The sequence below is a fragment of the Schistocerca americana genome, chromosome 7, assembly GCF_021461395.2.
Source record: "Schistocerca americana isolate TAMUIC-IGC-003095 chromosome 7, iqSchAmer2.1, whole genome shotgun sequence".
NCBI classification, from domain to species: Eukaryota; Metazoa; Arthropoda; class Insecta; order Orthoptera; family Acrididae; genus Schistocerca; species Schistocerca americana.
The window spans coordinates 432290367-432311170 of NC_060125.1; the positions used below are offsets into that span (position 1 = coordinate 432290367).

Consider the following 20804-nt stretch of genomic DNA (forward strand, 5'->3'; position numbering starts at 1 on the left):
ACGTAGCGCGCTCAGGACCATTGCCAAAAACGTAATTCTTCGGACGTTGCTACTGATCTCTTCACATCCAAAGATGCCGGATGTTCCTTCGGATATCAGCGTCGTTCGTGCACGATATTTCGACAAAGTGAGTTATTTTCATCAGGTGCTACCTAAGACTGCTCGTCGAGTGGAACGGATTAATTATTTATGATTCCCTCTATATCTACGTCATAATTCGTAAGCCACCACCGGTATGAGGCAGAGGGTACTTCTGATAACACTAACTCTTCCCCCATCTCTGTTCCAATCGAATGTCACGTGGGCAGAATGATCGTCGGTAAGCCTCTGTATGAGCTCTAATTTCACGACTTCTCTTGCAGTGGTCATTTCATAGAATGTATGATGGAGGAGTAATATGTTCTCCAAATATTCACAAAAATTACTCTCCCGAATTTTCATTAGTAAACCTCTACGCGATGCACGAAGCCTCTCTTATGAAGTCGGGCACGCGAGTTTGTTGAGCAACTCTGTAACGATCCCGCGCCGACTAAAGCGAATCCGTAAAGAAACATATCGCTGTTCGTTGGATCTTATCTGTTTCTTCCATCAGTTTCACTTATTAAGTGTTCCAGACTGGTAAACAACATTCGAGAAGCAGTCTCACAAACGCCTCGTACACCACTTCTTTCGTGGATGAGTTAATATTTCCTTAACCTATCTCGTATGAATTTGTCTGGCATCTCCTTTTCGTGCTACATTTATGTTGTCATTACACTTAAGGTCGCTCTGGATTGTTGCTTTGCCGGCCGGAGTCGCCGAGCGGTTCTAGGCGCTACAGTCTGGAACCGCGCTACCGCTACGGTCGTAGATTCGAATCCTGCCTCGGTCATGGATGTGTGTGACGTCCTTAGGTTGATTAAGTTTAAGTAGTTCTAAGTTCTAGGTTACTGATGTCCACAGCAATTAAGTCCCATGGTGCTCAGAGCCATTTGAACCATTTTGATTGTTGCTCTTAGTTATTTTACGATGTATACTGTTTCAAGCAATTTCTCATCAATAGTTTAGTCGTGCAGTAGTGGATTTCTTTTCCTATGTACGAGCAATACATTTATTGAAATTCACAGTTAACTGCTAAAATGTGAACCATTCATCAATCCTCTGCTGATTATTCTGCAAGCCGATACTGTTTTCTGGCGTTGCTATTATAGACAGCCGCTTCATGTGCAAATAGTAAAGAGCTTCAGACGCTTTCTGCTGGGTCATTTATACAGACGTAAACAGTAGCGTTCGTATCACTCTTCCTTGGAGTACTCCTGAATTAGTTTTACATCTGTTGATTTTGTTCCGTTAGGAGCGACATGTTGAGCTCTTTCTGAAAGGAAGTCTTGAATCCAGTCGTAAATCTGGTCCTATATTCGGTAAGCTCATATTTTTCACTAAACGGAAGAACGCGACAAAAATACCATTCTTAAATCAGGGACCAGGCCATAAACCTGAGCGCCTTTGACTGCAGTGCTCTGTGTCTCATAAGGGGACAGAGCGAGTTGATTTTCGCTACATCTCTGTTTGCAAACTGCGAGTTGGTATTTATAGAAAAACTTTCGTTCTCTAAAACCGTGATAATTTTTTAGCCTAAAACATGGTCCATAATTCTACAACAGATTGACTTCAACGATGCATCTGTCGCACGACTCTTCTTGACAGTGGGAATGACCTGCGCTTTTTTCCAGTCGCTAGGTTCCTTTCGTTGCCCCAGCGATGGGCATATACTGTTGCTGTAAAGGGGGGGGGGGAGAGGGACAAGTGCTTTAGGTGGGTATAACTTACGATCTTCGGCGGTGAATACAAATTCGGAAGACCAAATTCGTTACTTCAGCCTTCTCTGCGTTAACTTCCATTTCGATGCCAATATGGTTACTGACTAAATGAATGGTGGATTTAGAGCCGCCTACTGATATTACGTTAAAACAAAAATTCTTAGGGGGTTTTCTCAGATCGCCAGACAAAATCTTGCTTTAGAAGTCACTGAACGCTTCTTACATTGCCCTCCACACGCCCTTTTACACTTAATTCAGCGTTTGTTTGTCAGCTAAGATTTTGACTTCTCCTGATTCGGTCATAAAGTTCCCTACCTACTGTCTACCTCGTCCATACTCGGTTCCAAGCATTCCGCTTACAGTCCACTCCTACCAACAGGGTACTTAGGCTTTCCATCTTCAGTGTTCCTGATGTTATGTGTGGGGTTCGTTTTCCATGTCCACACCCTCAGTTTCTCGGTTTGTGGAGTTCTGCTGTTGTCCACGTTTCGTTTTTAGCCATTCCAGTAGAGGAACATCGGCTCTATCCAGTGGGTGCACACTGTCACGATTCTCGACGTTTTCCGTCACTTCTATCTCTATAGATTCTCTCTTAAAACAAAGTATCTCACGTCTGAGCCAGAACTCCCATTTCAGCCTAGTTCATATAAAGATTGTTTTCCAGACAGTGCCCGGCTATGGCCGATTTATTTGATTGTCTTAGTCGGTTGTGTCTCTGATATTCTTAGCATCTGATATCCACTGCCCTTGTCCTTTGGTCAATGTTAGACATGCCACATCGGCGAGGTATATTATAATTTTATGGTTCCCGTAATCCCAGTCGTCTTTCACATGCCCCAGTAGTCCTCTTATTTGGGCAACATGCTGCTTTTGGCAGAAATACATCCGGAATAGGGGAGATATTCTCCAGTCTTTGCCTCATGCCGCTGTTTATCAAGATCGTGTGGCGGCATGGCTGGTTTAAAGGACTTTCTAAACTGGTTCTGACAGGGTACGCTCCCTCTTTAGCAATGTCTTCAGAACTCCATACTTCTATCCTGGGTGGTGAAGGCTAGTTTGCAGATATAAATCAGTGTGTTAGGCCTGTGATACTCATTATGACCAAACTCCTTTTGACAAGTATATACTGAAATGGCAGATGACCATCCATTTACAGTTCCATGGCCAACTTAATACTTCGTTAGCGTGAATTAAGATGTTCCACAAACTCAGTGAGCCTCCCACAACCATGAGACCAGATTACAAAGGAATTATTCAGATACCTATAGAAATATGTATATTTGTGTCTAGCTGCCTCTAATGCCTGTTCTTTAAATCACGACATGAACATGTTGTCGGTTACTGGGGATAGGGAGCTGCTATTGGTTACACCTGCTGTCCTCTATTACGATTGGCCCATATGCAGAAAATGAACTGAAGTCAGTATATGACCGAAGAGATTCAACAGAGTATCGTAAATCTTCTCTGCAGCCGATTTCACATAGTCTGTCAATGGCACCCTAGTTGACACCCTTCTGAGTACTTTCAAAGTGCTTGTCATTTAGTTTAACCCTACTGCGAGTGCCCTCCATCTGTTACTCATGTGGTCAAACTTCCATACACTGGTGTGTCAGGAAATCATTTTGCAGCACCCCGCCAGAGAGCATGGGCAACCGTCTGCCTTGTCCCAGACTTTAGCTGCAAAAGCGTCTCCCATGTACAAGTGGATATGTAAAAGCTCCTGGCGGCTCTTTGTCAGCTGGATAGTGAGACAGGGCACACTGCCTCTCAGCTACTAACAGAGTACGAGAGGAGAGCACCAAGAAGAATGCCTCAGCATGTCAGGGTGCGACGTTTGACTGGATGAGCAAGAAAGCACAGCAGAAGGAGGACACTGACAACAGGATTTACTGAAGTAAGAAACAATTTGAAGGCACCATTTTGAAGGTATTCAGTAGGGGTATCGACTTTGCCTCGTCTGCTAGATGTTTGCCCTTTTCAAGTTTCAAGAGTGCAGTGGAGCCAGTTCACAATGCAATTCCACCAAATGTGGCAGAAGAAATTTGCCGGAATACCTGCAGGCTGATCATTACGAAAAATCTCCAAAATCGAACATCTGAAGTAGAGAGAGGCTTGAAATTAAGATGTTCTGGGAAAACACCAGAATTCTGGTGTTGCCAGCATAAAGAGGAAACTTAACTGTCGTTTTGTAACAGCCTGATTACGAGAAACTGCCCCAAAATCTGCAGGACCCAGCATACAGACTTTTTATATGTGACCTCTTGGACAAAATGGACAAGAAGGCCAGGGTATCTCGAAGAAAACGTGTGCACCTGCACAAGTCATCAAACAACTGCGATCGAGAGCACCAGTTCCACCCAAACTTTATGGTCTGCTCAAAAGTACACAAAGAGGGCATGCCAATCGGCCAATCGCTAGCAACGTTGGTGTATCAACTCACCCAACTAGAAGAAACTTGTTCCTGTATGAGGACAACTGGGTGGGCCTCTTGCAACCTTTCAAGTTGCTGCATATCACAGGATTTTATGACACTAGGTTTTATGACACTAGTGCGCCACTGAAACACTCATTGGAGCTGACTGCAGAGAAATTTTACGATGCTCTGTTGGACATTTTCTGCATGTGGGCCAATATTACGAGCAGACAGCAGGTTTAGTCAAGAGCAGCACTGTGCCCTATGAATCTCCAATATATTCAAGGAGAGACATGAAGAGGAGGCATTAGAGGCGGCTAAATGTATATATTTCTTCATGTATGTGGATGACACCCATGTGATCTGGTCTAATTGTTGAGAGAGCCTCATTGAGTTTGGGGGCATCTTAACTGACGCCAGCGAAATATTAAGCGAACTATGGAACTACAAATGGATGATCAATTCTATTGCAAGATATACTTCTCAAAAGAAAACCAGAAGTGTGGTTTTACCACACTGTACATCACAAAATACACTTATTTATACCTGCAAGAAAGCGGCTTTCACCACCCAGCGCAGAAGATGGAGTACTGATACAACGTTTCACAGTTAACGCACCCTGCAATACCGAAATAGTTTGGCAGCAGAAACAGAGCATCAGTGTCTTGCAGGGGAGGATATAAGATGAGATTCGAAAGTGTTTTAAATCAAGCACGCCGCAAAGCGATCTAGAAGAAGAGCTAAACGACACAAAGAACCTACCCTATGCGGAACGAATCTTTGCCAAAATCAGCTGGATTCTCTAGAAGCATAAAATTAATTGTGTGTTCTCTCCGAACAAGAGGAGTACTGGGGCATGTGAAAGGCGATTGTGACTACGAAAACCATGAAATTAAAATTACCTGGCCAATGTAGTTTGTAGTGTAGGCTAGTATAAACATTAAAATGTTGTTCTTGCTCTTTCTGTAGGGAACAAAGGAAACGAAAACTTCACTTGTCTGGTTCAGCCTGGGGTGACGTATAGGTGTTATCATATACCTGCTGCAAGCATAAAAATTATCCGGGTGAAGATTATAGCCTGGCTCTGCTCTGCGTTGAATTTCAGCCGCCACATCGACGAGTATGTACTCAGAGTGTCGCATCCGACGTAGAGGAGACGTTTCATCGTGAGTACGTTCGTGCTGCGGGTAAACTGCGCTGTATAACTGGCGTAAAGCGTCATTTCATCGTGTGCGTACCCGCAAAATGGTAGTAGTGTACAGGGAGTACAACAGGGAGACAAGTACCGACCCCTGCATTACCCTTGCGCATACCTGCCGATCCCTGACGGACCAGCATTTGTCATGACTTGAAGGGTTCGATATGAGGAGGAGACCACGCGATGTTGGCAGCCCGAGTACAAAGAGCTTGTACACGAAGACTCCGTGCCAAACGGAATCTAAGGCCCCGGACATGCCGAAGTACACTGCTCTTGTTTCCAGTGTTATCATAGTCGGCTGCACCAGTCGCAGGAGCTGGTGAGAGGTCGAGTAGTCGCTTAGAACTTCGAACTGCTCGTCAGGAAAGACACACATCTGGGTGACGTGTTCCATTAGATTTCTTTCGTGCAGCATTTCGGAAACCTTAAAGAGCGATGGGAGCAGGTTGATTTAACGGTACTACGTTTTCTGGCTTTGATCTTTTCTGGTCTTCGAGATGGCCACAATTCCACCGTGCCTCAACGCTGAGGGATAACAGCCCGAATGGAGTATCTCGTCGAAGAAGCCGGTTAAGTGCCAATGGTCTATCGGCGGAAAGGTCTTCAGCTGGTAGTTTTTTGATATCATTGCTGCTTCCTGCTTTCCCGGTGATCAGCGAAGGAAATCGCACCGCGACTTTTCCCTCTGTGACCGGCTCGACGACGTCTTCTCCGTTTCTGTCTGTAGAAAGACCGGTAGCTGCTCTTCTACTCGACGGATGTGGTCGTCGTCCAAGAGGTCTTCACTGGCGTGAAGTTCGCTACGAATACAACGCCAGCATGCTGGCTCTTGCGTCAGGCTCACTGACGTTGTCGCTGCCGGCCTGTAGCGGTGGTACGCACTATCGACTGCACACGAGGCTCTTCACCATCTTCCAGGTGCTGCCGTCGCTGAGTTTGAGCCTTTACACCAGGTCCGCAGATTCCTTTTGCCTGTGTTCTTCGACTGCTTCCTCGGTCCTCCGTCAAATGTGGTTGATGCGGCATTTCATATTTCGATGGCGGATGAACTGCCATTCACGGAACAATGGGTTTTTCCCGGTGAACGCCGCCAGGATGTGGGGAAACAGCTCACTAGAGAAATCTTGGGATCGCTGCAGTCACCTCGGTGTAGCCGCCATTCCTTCTCGATGTATTCTTCTGCTGAAGAAATCTAAGACTGTGTCTGGGCCAGTTAGTTCACGGTGGGGCGCGTTCTCGACTGACTCGAGTATTTCCATGTGAAAAGGTCGCGGTCCAGGTTACGATATCTCGGACGCTGATCTGGAGCAGAGGCACATATCACTTCCAAGTCAAAATGACTGGAAAGTGTTTGGGTGACATGACGGTCTGTATGTCATTGTACAGGGATTGCCTGCTCGCCTTCAGGAGGGCAAAGTCGATGACATCCAGTCGGCTATAAGCGGGGAAGTGTGTGGGTTCCAACGGGCCCTGGCTGACTACGACGTTTTGGTGAACGACGTGAGAGTCGGCTCTCGATGGTGATGGTGAGGCGGGAGCTCGGTTCCAAGTTTTTAGCTTTGAAGTCCCCTGCAACGAATAGTCTCTCCTGCAGAGACTGCAGGACATCCAAAACAGCTTCGAGTAGCAGTCTATCGGGCTGCCAGAATGAAGACACAAAAGTAATCTTTCCGCTAGTAGTGTTGATGGCTACCCTAGTGGCCTCTGTGGCAAGCTGTGGTGAATTCGATGACGCTGTAGCAACGTCATGACGTAGATGGCGATGCCGCCCTTGTAGGTGGTCGTGTCATATCGGTAGCAGCAGTGGTTTGTTGCCGCAACTTCACGCCAAGCTTTGCGGAAGGTTTCCTGCGTAAAGAAGATGTCAACATCCTCATCCCTTAGGAACTGGCGAACTTCGCTCTGCTGGGGGCGTAGCCCGTTATCATTGAACGTACAGACGATTAGGCATTGGATATGTGCATTATCCATGTTGGGCTTCGTTCTTGAATTCTATCGCCTGGAGGGCAGCCGTAACTGCGTCAACAAGTGCAGGGGTATGGCTCATTTCCAAAAAAGCGTACTGAGTTCGCTTGTCAAGTGACTGCGGCATTGGTCTTTGACACTGGGGTAGTGTCCGCTGGCGGCTGTGTGGGTTCTGCACGCTGCGATGTGGCACGTTGCACCATCTGACCTCTGCGCCGGCGTTCTGCAGCCTTTGGCGCAGTTGGTGGGCAGGCGTGATGCTCTCTGTCGTTGGGTGGCGCCTTCCTCTCACAGCGTTGGCGAACCTGCGTCCTGGCAGCTGCAGTTGGAGAAAGTCGGTGTGTCCTCCTTCTTCTTCTGGCACTCCTTGGTCTCGTGGGACGGTGGCCCATTTGGCCTAGAGACCAGGCATGTGTTACTGGCGCACAAAATGGTTAACGCCTTGGCAGGAGCAGCAGTGGGCTATCCTACCTTTTGCTCAAAGGGTTCACCTTCACTGGGATGTCATCTACAATATCCACCTCGAAAATTACCCGAGTTTCGTCGTTGTCGGCCAGGATGACTAGGAACAAGGGCAGCCTGGGTGACTTGGTGCGACCACAGCGTAACGGTTTTGGGAAATGATACGAATGGAAATGACATTATTGCTACTTCAGGAATACTGGCTCAATCTTAATTGGAAGATGGATAAAGACCAGCTGCTTCTGCAGCTCGGACCCGTGGGTGAATCGATGCCATTTATCCCTCTCTACAATGTTCAAAACCCATGGTAATGTCTGATGATATCCATCTGAACCCTTTGTAGGTCGGAGCCTTCCCCATCTTTTGTGATGGAGTAGTTCTTCTCATGGAAAATCCAGTAACCTTCTAACCACTGGATTGACATCGTCTGTGAGCGAGGCCATTTCTTCACCTGTGGTGGCGTGATCCCGTCCTCTCCGACTGCTTCCAGCACGTCGCCATATTAGTTTGCATTCTTCACACTAACCGGCTGCACTCGGTGGAACCCAACATCTGTGGCCGCGTTGTCCCGGTAGAGGACAAAGAAGCTGTCTTCACCTCGTTGACGCGGAGATGCAACACATCTTCTCTGTGATCTCTTCTTCTAGTTCGGCCTGTGCTCACGAGCCTGGCGGAGGGGGGGGGGGGGGCGGGAATTCCTTTATGGCAGAAGCAGGACGCTTCCGTTATGGTTGTGTCACCTCCTTGTCCTCACCCTGAGGAGCTCGTCAGGTGTCGCAATCTGCGCTCTGGTGGTCTGGTGAGACGTAACAGCAGGGATGGCGGCAGTACTGGGCACCGTGGCGGTGTCGTTTACTGGCGTATAAACGAAACACATGCTCGAAACTACGGCCTCTTGCCCCTCACGGCCGTAGACAATTCCGCCAGTAGCAAGGCGGTGAATGCTAAACCGCCAAGTCTGCGGGCCCTGCCGACTGAGTTCGCGGTTTCGATCTCCAGCTAAAGGTAATAAGATCTTCTCCCGACTAATATTTTCTGCTCCGCTCCAGAGAGACAACGCGGAGGTGTCCGTTTTATGGTCCATCTCTTGGTCCGTATCATGATCCGTCGTAGGTGACAGGGGGAAGAAAAACGTCGAGACCAGACGATGACGCGCTAGTCCCTCACCTTAGCGCCACGAAAAACCGTGGTCAGTCATCCTCCCATGGCACACAATACTTTGCATCGATAGAACACGACAAATTGCTTTTCCAGAGTAGGAACCCTCTCCAAACAGAGTTATCCGTACAGAGTAGCGTGCGTAGATTTGCACCGTAAAACTACCCGAACAGGAATAATGCTGCGTCGGCACTCAAACTGACGCACGGGGCCGAGGAAGGAGCGTATAAGAACGTCCCAAGCGAGAGCCGACTGCAGAGGCAACACCTGAGACGACACCAGACCGAAAGCGGAACTCCAGCGCACAGGCAGGTGCACCGGACCAAAGGAGAACCGCCTAAGGACCCTGCTAGCAGGAAGGGACTGCAGACGGAACACCTGGAGCAATCTATGAAAGTGGAAGACTCTTTGTGTAAATACTGGACCTGTTCCACTCGATGAGCAGTCTCAGGTAACATCTGATGAAGATATCTTGTGATGTTGTCGAAATACAGTGCATTAACGACGCTGATGTTAGGCAGAATACACGACACGTCAAGACGTCATGGCCGAACATTAGTGTTCTGTGGTCGAGATGGCATGTTATTGGGAGGAATTATGTGGTGCGGACGTTTTGACCTTCAAGGATTTGAGAACGGTTAACTCACCAGTATACGTTATTCTATCATTGGAAAATGGAAAGTTGTGGTAAGGTCTTATTAGACCAAACTGCTGAGGTCATCGGTCCCTAAGCCTACTTAATCTAACTTAAACTAAGTTACGCTATGCCCGAGGGAGGACTCGAACCTCCGACCGGGGGATTCTATCACTGTACTCCACCTAGATGTGTATCTTTTCAGGGGTACTTTCGGCCCGGTCCTTGCGAGACCGCAGCGAACTGCTCAGGTGGAAAAGCTCTTGGAACGAGCTTATGGTGGGCAAGTGGAGTGTCCTGCTGTAACCTCCTCCTAAATGCCATCAAGCACGTGCTGGATGGTGCGTAGAGACATATTGCTTCACGTCCACATACACCAACGATTATCCAGTGGTTATCAGCTGCGTTGGTGGAAGAACAAATCGCCCAGCAGAAGAGCTCGTTACCAACCTTGTGGCCAACATAGGAGCACGCTGCCGACCATTAATTGCGGTCCATGGTAGCTATACACCCCATTAAGAACCATGTCGCGCCTTCTGTAATGTCCAGGGGAATATTGTAAGTAATCATGGCTTCATTGTAATTATTGTCCTTGAACAATAACGTCAATTCCATTCGTATCATTACGTTGCTCTTTCAGTTATCGACCGTATTATACTGTAGCAAATCTTTCTCTTAATAGTCCTAGTGACACATTTAGAAAAAGTTACATTCGTGCCTATTTTGGTATGACAGTGTTCTATGAGTTCAAGGCAACTGGTTTCAATGCTAGCACAGTACATAGTGCTTCACAGTACACTAAATTGACGCCGTACGGAACAGAACTTCACCTGTTGAAGCATAACGTCTTTTGTTGGTGTGTTATGGCCACTCGCCTCAACACAAACTGGCTGATGAGGAGCTAGTGAGCGAGCGAGTTAGCTGTACCGCACAAGCTCCTACGGACAACTACACGAACACGAAAGAGCACTGGCGCCAATTTCAACTTTTAGTTTCTCTGAGCAAGTTGAAGCGTAGTGCTACTTCCTATCTATATTCACATACAAATTATAGGTCTGTGAAGTCGGATGAATCTTCTGAAAACAAGGACCGCATTACACAAATTAAAACGATTCCTTCCTCGTTTTCAAAAATCATGACTCAACTGTGTGTCACTTTATTAATACCCGTACTATCAGTTCTGACAAACAACCGCAGATCATTAGATGTAAAAAACGACTTTAATTTGTAGTGGGGCTCAACATGTGCTTCGCCCTGTTAAAATAATAACTTATGTAAAAATTGATTGCTTTACTGCATGCTTTAATTTTGATTGAGTTGTTGTACAACATGGTCCAGATACTTATGAACGGTCGCACGTGCTGTAATGAATTCTTTCTTTATTCCAGAAGACGACCTGTTGTTGTATCTAAAATGACAGATTTAGTGAAGTGAAGTGTACCTAAAGTGATGCGTAAAGATTCCTCAAAATTATTTACAAGCCTCATATCATCCAGTCCAAAAAATGGTTTTCTAAACGAGATCATAGTAGTCTTTGACTGTAAAAACGTTCAAGTACACTACGATAGAATCGGTCGGGTGGACTTAATTAACGGTAGTGCTACGAACCTGTAAACAAAGAGCCCACAAAGGCACCAAACTGCACTTACACTACGCCACCCAAATGGCAGTTACATTATAAAGTACTTGCATTGAGCTTCAGCATATGACCAAACCTTGAAAAACACCTGATTTTCTTGAAGTAGTCATATGTGGCTATACACAATGTGAATAAATAGTTCTGTCAACACAGAAGCAAGACCTCTGTCACATTCTAATCATCTATACTTTTGTCATCGCTTTCTATTTTGCTTTCTTCCTTCCATTTCATCTGCCAATCTTCCCCTTCCGCTCTTCCTCTGACCTATAAACTTCTTCTCGATGATGACTGTCTCTGTACCGTTGACACACCTTTCTGATAAATGTCGTTACCCACAGTCGACACGTACATAATGTAGGAATTAGATATAATTAATAAGTTTAATGTTCTTAAAATTCCACGAATTCAGTATCAAATTACTGCATTACTACTATAAAGTGATGAGCCGAAACATTATGACCACCTATTTAATGGTGTTCCTATCCAGCTGTGTAATGCAGTACAGCAGCGATTCTGTATGCTATGAAAACGACAAGTCTTTAGTGCCTATCCATAGGTATGGGACACCGTATATCTCCCTACAGGCCACAGAGTTCCACGGATCGTTGGTTTGTGAGCTCAGGGTCGGCACCAGATCGCGTTGCAGATGTATTCCATTGGATTTTGAACGGGAATTCGGTGTCCAAGACATCAGTGTGGATTGACTATCATGTCACTCAAACGACTGTAGCACGATTGTATGTATGTTAATCTGATACCTAGAAACGACGGAAAGGCTAGGTCCCCGCCGCACCCGCAGTGGTCCACAACCCCACGACGACTACCGCAGTCCTCTTCATTCCTCAGCCGCCCCACACCGAACCCAGGGTTATTGTGCGGTTCGGCCCCCTGTGGACCCCCCCAGGGTACGTCTCACACCAGACCCCTATGTTTGCGTAGCAGAGTAATGGTGGTGTACGCGTACGTGGAGAACTTGTTTGCGCAGCAATCGCCGACATATTGTAGCTGAAGCGGAGTAAGGGGAGCCAGCCCGCATTCGCCGAGGCAAATGGAATACCGCCTAAAAACCATCCGAAGACCGGCCGGCTCACCGGACCCCAACACAAGTCCGCCGGGAGATTCGTGCCGTGGACCAAGCGCTCCTTCCCACTCCGGAAAGCCGTGCGTTAAACCGATCGGCTAACCGGGCTTGCGACACGGACGGTAATCATGCTGATCCTGATTGCGAAAAACATCAATCATTAAGAGATCCAAGATGGCTCGCAATAATGTCCACATACTTCACATCTATCATGGTGTCTTCGATTACTAACATAGATCCCATGGAAGCCCAGGTGAATGATCCAATAGTATAATACCGACCGCAACATCCTGCATCTGTGGCGCAATGCATGATTCAATGAACTGATCACCTGGATGACAGCATATCTGGCCGAAACCATCAACCAAGTGGTACAAGAAACGTGATTCACCTGACCAGGCGACACGTTTGTACTCATCCACAGACAAATCTCTATGTCGTTCTGTCCATGCCATTCGTACCTCACGATATCGTTGGGTCTACAAGGGAACATGTAGGTACGATCGCACAAACCTTAGGTCACCCCGAATGGTGCCTGCATCGTTTCTAGGATGATTTCCTGTTCGTCTCTGCTCCGCCTATAATCTCTCCCACGGCGTCACTCGCTTGCAAGGCAAACGCCAGTCATCCAGTGTCGTGGTGGGTAAGGTTCATAATTATTTTCTTCGCTGTACATTGTTCATGTACGAATAGTCACAAAGAATTGCTGATTAGATCCAAGACAGGGCTAATCTGGTGACAGATCCCTTATCATTTAGCTACAAAATAGCAGGTCAGCAATTGGAAGCAGTTAATTCGATAAATTATCTGGGAGTACGCATTAGGAGTGATTTAAAATGAAATGATCATATAAAGTTGATCGTTGGTAAAGCAGATGCCAGACTGAGATTCGTTGGAAGAATCCTAAGGAAATGCAATCCGAAAACAAAGGAAGTAGGTTACAGTACGTTTGTTGGCCCACTGCTTGAATACTGCTCACCAGTGTCGGATCCGTACCAGATAGGGTTGATAGAAGAGATAGAGAAGATCCAACGGAGCACAGCGCGCTTCGTTACAGGATCATTTAGTAATCGCGAAAACGTTACGGAAATGATATATAAACTCCAGTGGAAGACTCTGCAGGGGAGACGCTCAGTAGCTCGGTATGGGCATTTGTTGAAGTTTCGAGAACATACCTTCACCGGAGAGTCAACCAGTATATTGCTCCCTCCTACGTGTATCTCGCTAAGAGACCATGAGGATAAATTCAGAGAGACTAGAGCCTACACAGAGGCATATCGACAATCCTTCTTTCCACGAACAATACGAGACTGGAATAGAAGGGAGAAGCGATAGAGGTACTCAAGGTACCCTCCGCCACACACCGTCAGGTGGCTTGCGGAGTAAGGATGTAGATGTAGAGATGTAGATAATAATGCACACATTAAGTAGCTAATAATATGTATTTTATTGTTAGACTGCCACTGGATGGAAAGTGCTCTCCTGTATTTGCGTTTTGTGTTTATGGCCAAGCAGTATTCCACATGATAATGGCCACACGGTCAAAACTGCGTAAATTGGTTTTATGAGTAAATAGTTTTAGGATCACAGCCGACCCTTCTAAATATTTTATATGGCTGTGGGCCCCAGCCAAGTACTTGTACTAATTCCTTGATCTCTGCTCATTAGCGATAGTCCAGTGTGAGAGCAGACAGAGGTCTCCGGTGACAACAGTCTGATCGGTCCTGTTCCCGACAGGTACGACGGTTCAGTGAGCCGCGCGAGCACCACGCGCTACTCGGTGTGTCGCGGGACGGCAGCCGCCGGCGACAGGGGCAGCTTGAAGGCGCTGGCAGGTGGCGGTACAGGTGGCGGGAGAGGCGTGGGCGGCGGGGGCAGCGGGGGCGGTGGCTCCCTGCTGCCGGCGGCGGCCAATGGCAACGGCGCCGGTGCGGGACGCCATCTCAGCTGGCGTCGCGACGCTGGGGTCACCGCTAATGGGCCCGACTGCTCAGTCGACAGGCGCGCCCTGGTCACCGATGCCGAGACCTGCATCTGAGGGCGTCGCGTGTCGCCGTCGCCGTCGACTTCCACAGGTGGTCACTACAAGGCCGAAGTGGCTTTCATCCCCACGTCGCTCCGATGAGAACTGCGCTACCTCGCCGTGTCTGTTTCCTTGGTTGTTATGTACTATGCCGAATCTCCAGAACTGACTCATAAAATGGATGACTTACCCAGATGAACTTTGTAAAACGGCAACTTTGAATGTCCTAGAGGTAATTTCGGTGTTACTCTAATGTTGGAGGCATTCCTACATAATGTGTCCATGCAATATAGTCTTTGCGCAAAGTTAAAGACAGTCAAGTACCCATAAATGAATGTTAGGGGGCAGATAAGAGCATTCTGTATTGTCATTCATGTAGAGGTGGTACTCTTGAGACGAGTGACTCGCAGTCATAAGTGCTTGTTCAGTATACTGTTGTGTAGCGCTCTACAAATGAAGGGAATGCAGAAGGGAAATCACAGTTCTGACACACAGCCCACTCTGGTCGAGGATCAGCAGTATGGCGGCCACGTTTACCGTCCCCATTACGTGGACAGATGCCTTTAAGAGTACAGAATCAGAAGTACAACTCCAAACAGGCAATATCACCACTGTACAGTATTGTGATCACTGGTTTCAGAAACTACGTTGCCATCATCAGCTCTTCTGCTGTACATTTCACTGAATTTTGACCAAATGCATCTTATATGGTATCATATTATAAAACGATATTTCATGAACATTAGAATAATAGTAGGTCCGCAAGTCACGTATAAAAGAACTGTTACATAAGACAACGTACATATTGCATCCTTCAACAGTGTGACATAGTCTCACGCAATGAATCACTATGGAAAGCTTTAGTATTAAACATACTACACTTGCACTACACACTGACTTCAGGATATTGACGACACCACATCTCCACTTCGAGCTGAATATAGGCGGTGAATCTTTCCTTCTCCACCATGATTGGAACTGGCTTGCTCGAACAGAGTGCCGCAGTACTAAATAGCGTCACCTACCTCATATACAGAGGAGAACGTAGTCTCTACGTAAGGAAACCAATATATGCACATCGCCACTTCATCAGGGAAAGGACAATTGGAAACACGCGTCGATTCTTTGTGGTTTATGCGATGACTGTATAAGATCCGGCCCAACAGTGAAGGTGCATCTTCATACAGGTTGAATATGTTGACACAAGCAACTAGCAGCTTGAATCTCCCCAACGATTTTTCCATATGCCGTATCTATCTGAAGACATTTTGTAACTAAGAAGAATACATCTCTTCTACAACCGTAGTGTCCTTCATATTTTATGTTAAAAACATTCGTCACTCATCTCCAGTATCGTAAATGTGCAGTACTTAACCCATTAGTTCATGTATAATATTTTGTTACTTTTTTTATATATATTACTTTCACCTTGTTTGTTACATTGAAAAGGATCATTTCAAGTGAGAAACAATTTTAATTTTCAAGTTTTAGTGAAAAACAGCGTCCTAAGCATTATTGAGGGAAAACATACATTTACATGAAATTCTTACACATTCATGTACCGAATAAGTAAACATGAGTACAAACTGGAAATCAAAACTTTTGAAACACGGTTACACATTAAATTTCGTGACTGGATACGTACTGATGTCTTATAGTCCATTCCTACACACCACCTTCTTTCGTGTTCTTGTATTTACTGAATCAAATTGATTCCATGAAGCACGAGTTCATCCGCCGCAGTATTAGAGCGTGGAATTTGTCAAGTTCTTTCGGTAACGTTCCCTATGTCCTCAAGTACACCTACAAACTTCCTTAACGAAAATTTATATGAAAGGCCGTTTCCTCATATTTGTGTTTACAGTGACTGAAAAGAGAGCAGTACCATTTCATGCTACGGATATTTATCCTGTAATAATTCACTTTTCTCTTCCCTCCGATCCGTTCTGTCAGCATGGAGGATTGAGGTATTTCAGTGTGTTTCCTTGACCGCTAAGAACATCTTTTAACATTATTACACTGGGCTCACACCAGATGTGTCTGGCGCTGCCACAACAGTGAAGTTGTCATGTCATTTGAACAACAACAGACCATTTTGTTTTTGTGGTGCAGAATGAACAGTACGCCTTCCATCTGTCTCAGTGTCCTCCTTTTCTGGAAGAGGGCACTTATGGGGGATAAAGTTCCTCTCACAGTCACAAAGCCCTTATAAACTTGTTCTCTAAGAAAAGTTAACAAATGAAAACTATTAAACTAATTATGGTAATTGAAGTAAAATTTTTTGCTGCTCTCTCATTAGCTCTTAGCGCTAATTTTATGTAGCATTTAAAATGTAGTATGTACACCCTTGATACAAATTACGTTGCACAAAATTAAATAAATCACTTGCCACTATTGATTTATTCAGGAACTATTTACAGTTTTTGAACCCGAATGATAAACTAATTTAATGGTTGTACTTCCTCTAAATCCATGGTGTCATGTGATTATGAGTGTACAAAAAATGTTGAAATTCAGTTGCCAATCCTATCCTGCAGTGGACCGCTTCTCACAACTAGTAACACAGGGGTGAATCAACAGCCATTGAATAATCCTTAAAGAAGCACAACAACATTATCAAAGTCGATTGTTGTCCAAAAATGATTAAAACTGCTGTCCTGCCACTTGCAACAGTGTAGCATTAATATACCGTTGACCACTAATGGCTTAATAACACGAGAACTACACAAGGATGTGCTGTTTTCATTAGTGTTTCATGGTGCCAAACGCGCTCTACATCTTTAACGGCGATACCCTATCCGTCATACAGTTTTTGTCCATATTTTCTTACTTTTACTCGCCTTCTTCTTTGCACCATGATTCTGACATTAGTTTAATGGTCCTTTAGAATTCAGTCTTTACTATGTTCCAGTGTGCATATAATACTTTACGTCGAACATAATGAGTCCAGTAAGTCTATTTTGTGAATCTGATTGATCACTTTCGAAAATAGAAAATTGGCTCAGAGGCAGCCATGTATTTTAACAGAAGATAAAAATCTCAGAGGCATATTTTTAAATTTAGTTGTTGTAGGGAGGAAACTCTGAAGCTCTACATGGTTTTCCAGGCGAAACAATCACTACCAGACAGCGTGAGTTTAGTACTGGAAACATTCACTTCTCCTTTCATCCTGTTTCTGCCTGAAGAGTCCTTCTCCACTAGATAGAGCTCCATAGACGACTGAATATTACTGATGAAAACATTATTCTGAATACTTCTAAACTGTACGTGTAACATTCTCGTTTCCCAAGTTTTCAAGAGTAAAAACCTTTCCACGGTGGCCATATTTGAAGAACCGTGCTGGGACATTTCAGGATAATACACAGAACGTCTTATCAGAAAATCGCTTAACTGTTGTAAATTTTTTAACTTTTTCCGAAATTATGCGATTACGTAATAAAGCCTTTCCACCTCGACCGAGTAACTCTGACTAGTCTTTAGCTCTAAGAATGTGCAGAAAATGGACAATTGAAGCTAATTCCATTGCCATGCAGTGTGATGTATTATGTAAATGATGTTATCCATTACAAAAATCCAGCTTTCATCCGATATGAAATGCATCAATAAGCCTAAATTTCATGAAAGCCTCTGTAGCTGTCTGGTAGCTGTAAATTTATTTCAACATATTCAGTTCAATGAGTGCAGTTTCTCTGTACGACTGATACTGCTGTTAATGCACAAGTGGCAGTATCCAAGCACATATGTACCCCGTTGTCGAATTTCAAGGATGAATTTCGAAGCTCAACAGAGTTGCGCAGTATTTCATAGCAATACTGTGTGAAAAACTACTACATTTATTTTTATCTTAAATATTTAGCTTTTGAACTCTTCTCTACCGTTCTTTATAGATACTTTCGTAGGTAACCCACAGAAAGCAATGTCCAAAGTTTTGTTACTCTTGTAGCAGAGATTTCTCATTTGCCCTTTACATCAAACGCTGCTTCCACTGCTTTAAGGCTGAAGCTTACTGTTTCTGTGTGTACCAAGAGACTCTTTCATAGGTGTAAAATTCAGGTGCAAAACCTAATTTCTTATTCTTCAGATCTTTACTGTATGAATTACTTTCTTACTTTTCTTCTGTATGAATTACTTTCTTACGCTCCAATTTCTTAAATTGATGTCCTTGATAGAAACTATAAAGTGCCAATATTGATAAAGAACACGCTGAATTACTGTGATACTCTTCTTAATCAACCCTATGTAGTGAACAGTCTGTATTATCTACACACCCCACTTCTTTCACGATACTGACCTTTCTTACCAACTCAGAAACCTTGACCATAATAGATGAGAAGTATATCTGTCTGTGTAAACTGCGCAGCGTAAATGGAGCAGAAGTATTTGCCAACGAGAAAGTGGTACAAGGCTTCACCAAGGCATCTTGCTCCGTTAACTTCCCATTTTCACTTCTCTGAGTGAGGGTGGTACATACGTCCAAGTATATATTTCTTGTCCAGTTAGCCATCAAGCTTTGTTACAGCATTAGTTGAGTAATACTGAGTATATCATCGTTCTGGATACTAAAAAATAATCTATATGTGGAAAAATTACACTTATTTCTGACAAATATAAATAAAAATTTTCGATATACAGAGAGCATCCAACTACATAAAACAGAGTCGGGAACAAATAATATATTGCGATCGCTAAAGCTGGAAGGTTATTTTGTTAAAAGGAAAAAGACATCTTTACATTTTTATTTATGAAAAATTGTAATACTTGGAGTTGATTGTATTCTGTTTTTGTTTCTAATAAATAAAAAACTTGTTATGGAAAACTATGAATTTATTTCATTTATATAAAGGTAATAATAATTTAATTAATCTCTACATTAAGGAAAACGTTTCGATGCATGCTTTCTACAAACTGATTTATTTTTATTATCAATTAAGTCTTGATCACACTGATAACTTCACTTTTTAGATTATTTGAAATTAATTATCTCCTTTCAGTATTTAAGTGACTGAAGCTCTGATGATATCAAAGCTGTAGTTGTATCGCTAAGGTAAGAGTAGCTCAGTGTTCTGATCCAACACTTGAATGCGGCTTAGAACTGAAGAGTCTGGACAACGGGTTATTCGAAGGAGAATTTCAGCGACACTGAAAACCTAAGACGTGTATTCCTTGGAGCCTCATTCTAAAAAGAACACATATGAGACAACCTGAAGAAACTAGTGGTAGCAGAAAAACGCACAAATTTCAGTATGAATATGCTGAACACTCTTCGAATATCTAATGGTACACCACTTTGCATGCTGGTGTATGTCATGTAGTCATGACCAGTTGTTAAATAAAAGCCACAAAAAGTAAATTCACTCAAGATGTCCAAAATACGCAAATGAAGCTAACTCGCACCTGCTTTAATGACAGAATTGTAGCTCTTACAGCATATGTTTTATTTAGTATTCATAACATTTCCTGAAAAGGAGTTAGAACTTCGGTTCTCTATTTTCATCGCTTACAGGTACCAATTGAGCCTAATTGAAAACACGATGGCAATTTCAATGCAAACAGTTACTTGACAGTTCACTCTGTTCCTCATATTTTCACAACAACACTAATCTCTGAAGTTAATTGACTGGAAACCACACAGACATTGCTTCTCAATTCCTCATAGCTCCTTATATGTTGTTAAAAAACCTTCATTCAGTCTTTTGAAAGATTAAAACATGTTGTAAATAAAAATACTAAATTGTGGGAGCCCCATAGTATTAATTTAGCTTAATACAACGTCATCAGATATTAAATGTTATCATCGTGGAGGATAGTCAATTAAAATTTGATTGTAGTCTTGTAAATGAATAACTGGCGAATTAAGTAAACTGACACTGCACAACATTCACAATTTAGTGAATTTATTTTATAACTATGAAACCGTTCCAACAAGGGAGGACGACCGAATCAGTGGACAATTTTACTAAAGATGTTGCCAACTTGATGTATTACACACAAATGCCATTCTTACTGCAACATAACTAAATGACAGTACGAATTTATTGCTATAAAATTGTCTGAACTAAAATCAATTGCTATATATCACTGACTTATATTACATTTTGACAAATAGAGATCGAATTTTATGAATTAAGAACGAAAAGATTATGTATATACGTCTGAGTTGGTTGTCCAGATAAAAAATCAATTAAATTAATTAGCAATGCGATAGTGTGGGCCATCAAGTGCTGATAATGGATGAGGAGAAATAGCTTTTCTGTGAATGAAATTATTATATCCGTATCATACAGAGACGGCAGACTTTGTACAGATGTAATGAGGATAGCATTACATCACGAAATGTCGCTCATTATCAGAAGTATCTCTACGTATCACGTAAATAATTAATGTAGTTCGACGTATATTTCATTCGTTGAAGGACAGTCTTGGCTGTAATAC

At 43.9% G+C, this 20804-nt stretch overlaps 1 protein-coding gene across 1 annotated transcript in view; it reads left to right on the plus strand.

Moving 5' to 3' along the window:
* LOC124622584 (neuropeptides capa receptor-like) overlaps positions 1-14162 on the plus strand; it is a 1063621-nt gene extending 1049459 nt beyond the window's left edge. Inside the window, exon 8 of the mRNA XM_047148332.1 lies at positions 14087-14162. The gene's annotated coding sequence lies outside the window, so the exon portion shown is untranslated. The remainder of the gene's footprint in view (positions 1-14086) is intronic.
* Positions 14163-20804: the final 6642 nt, after the last annotated feature.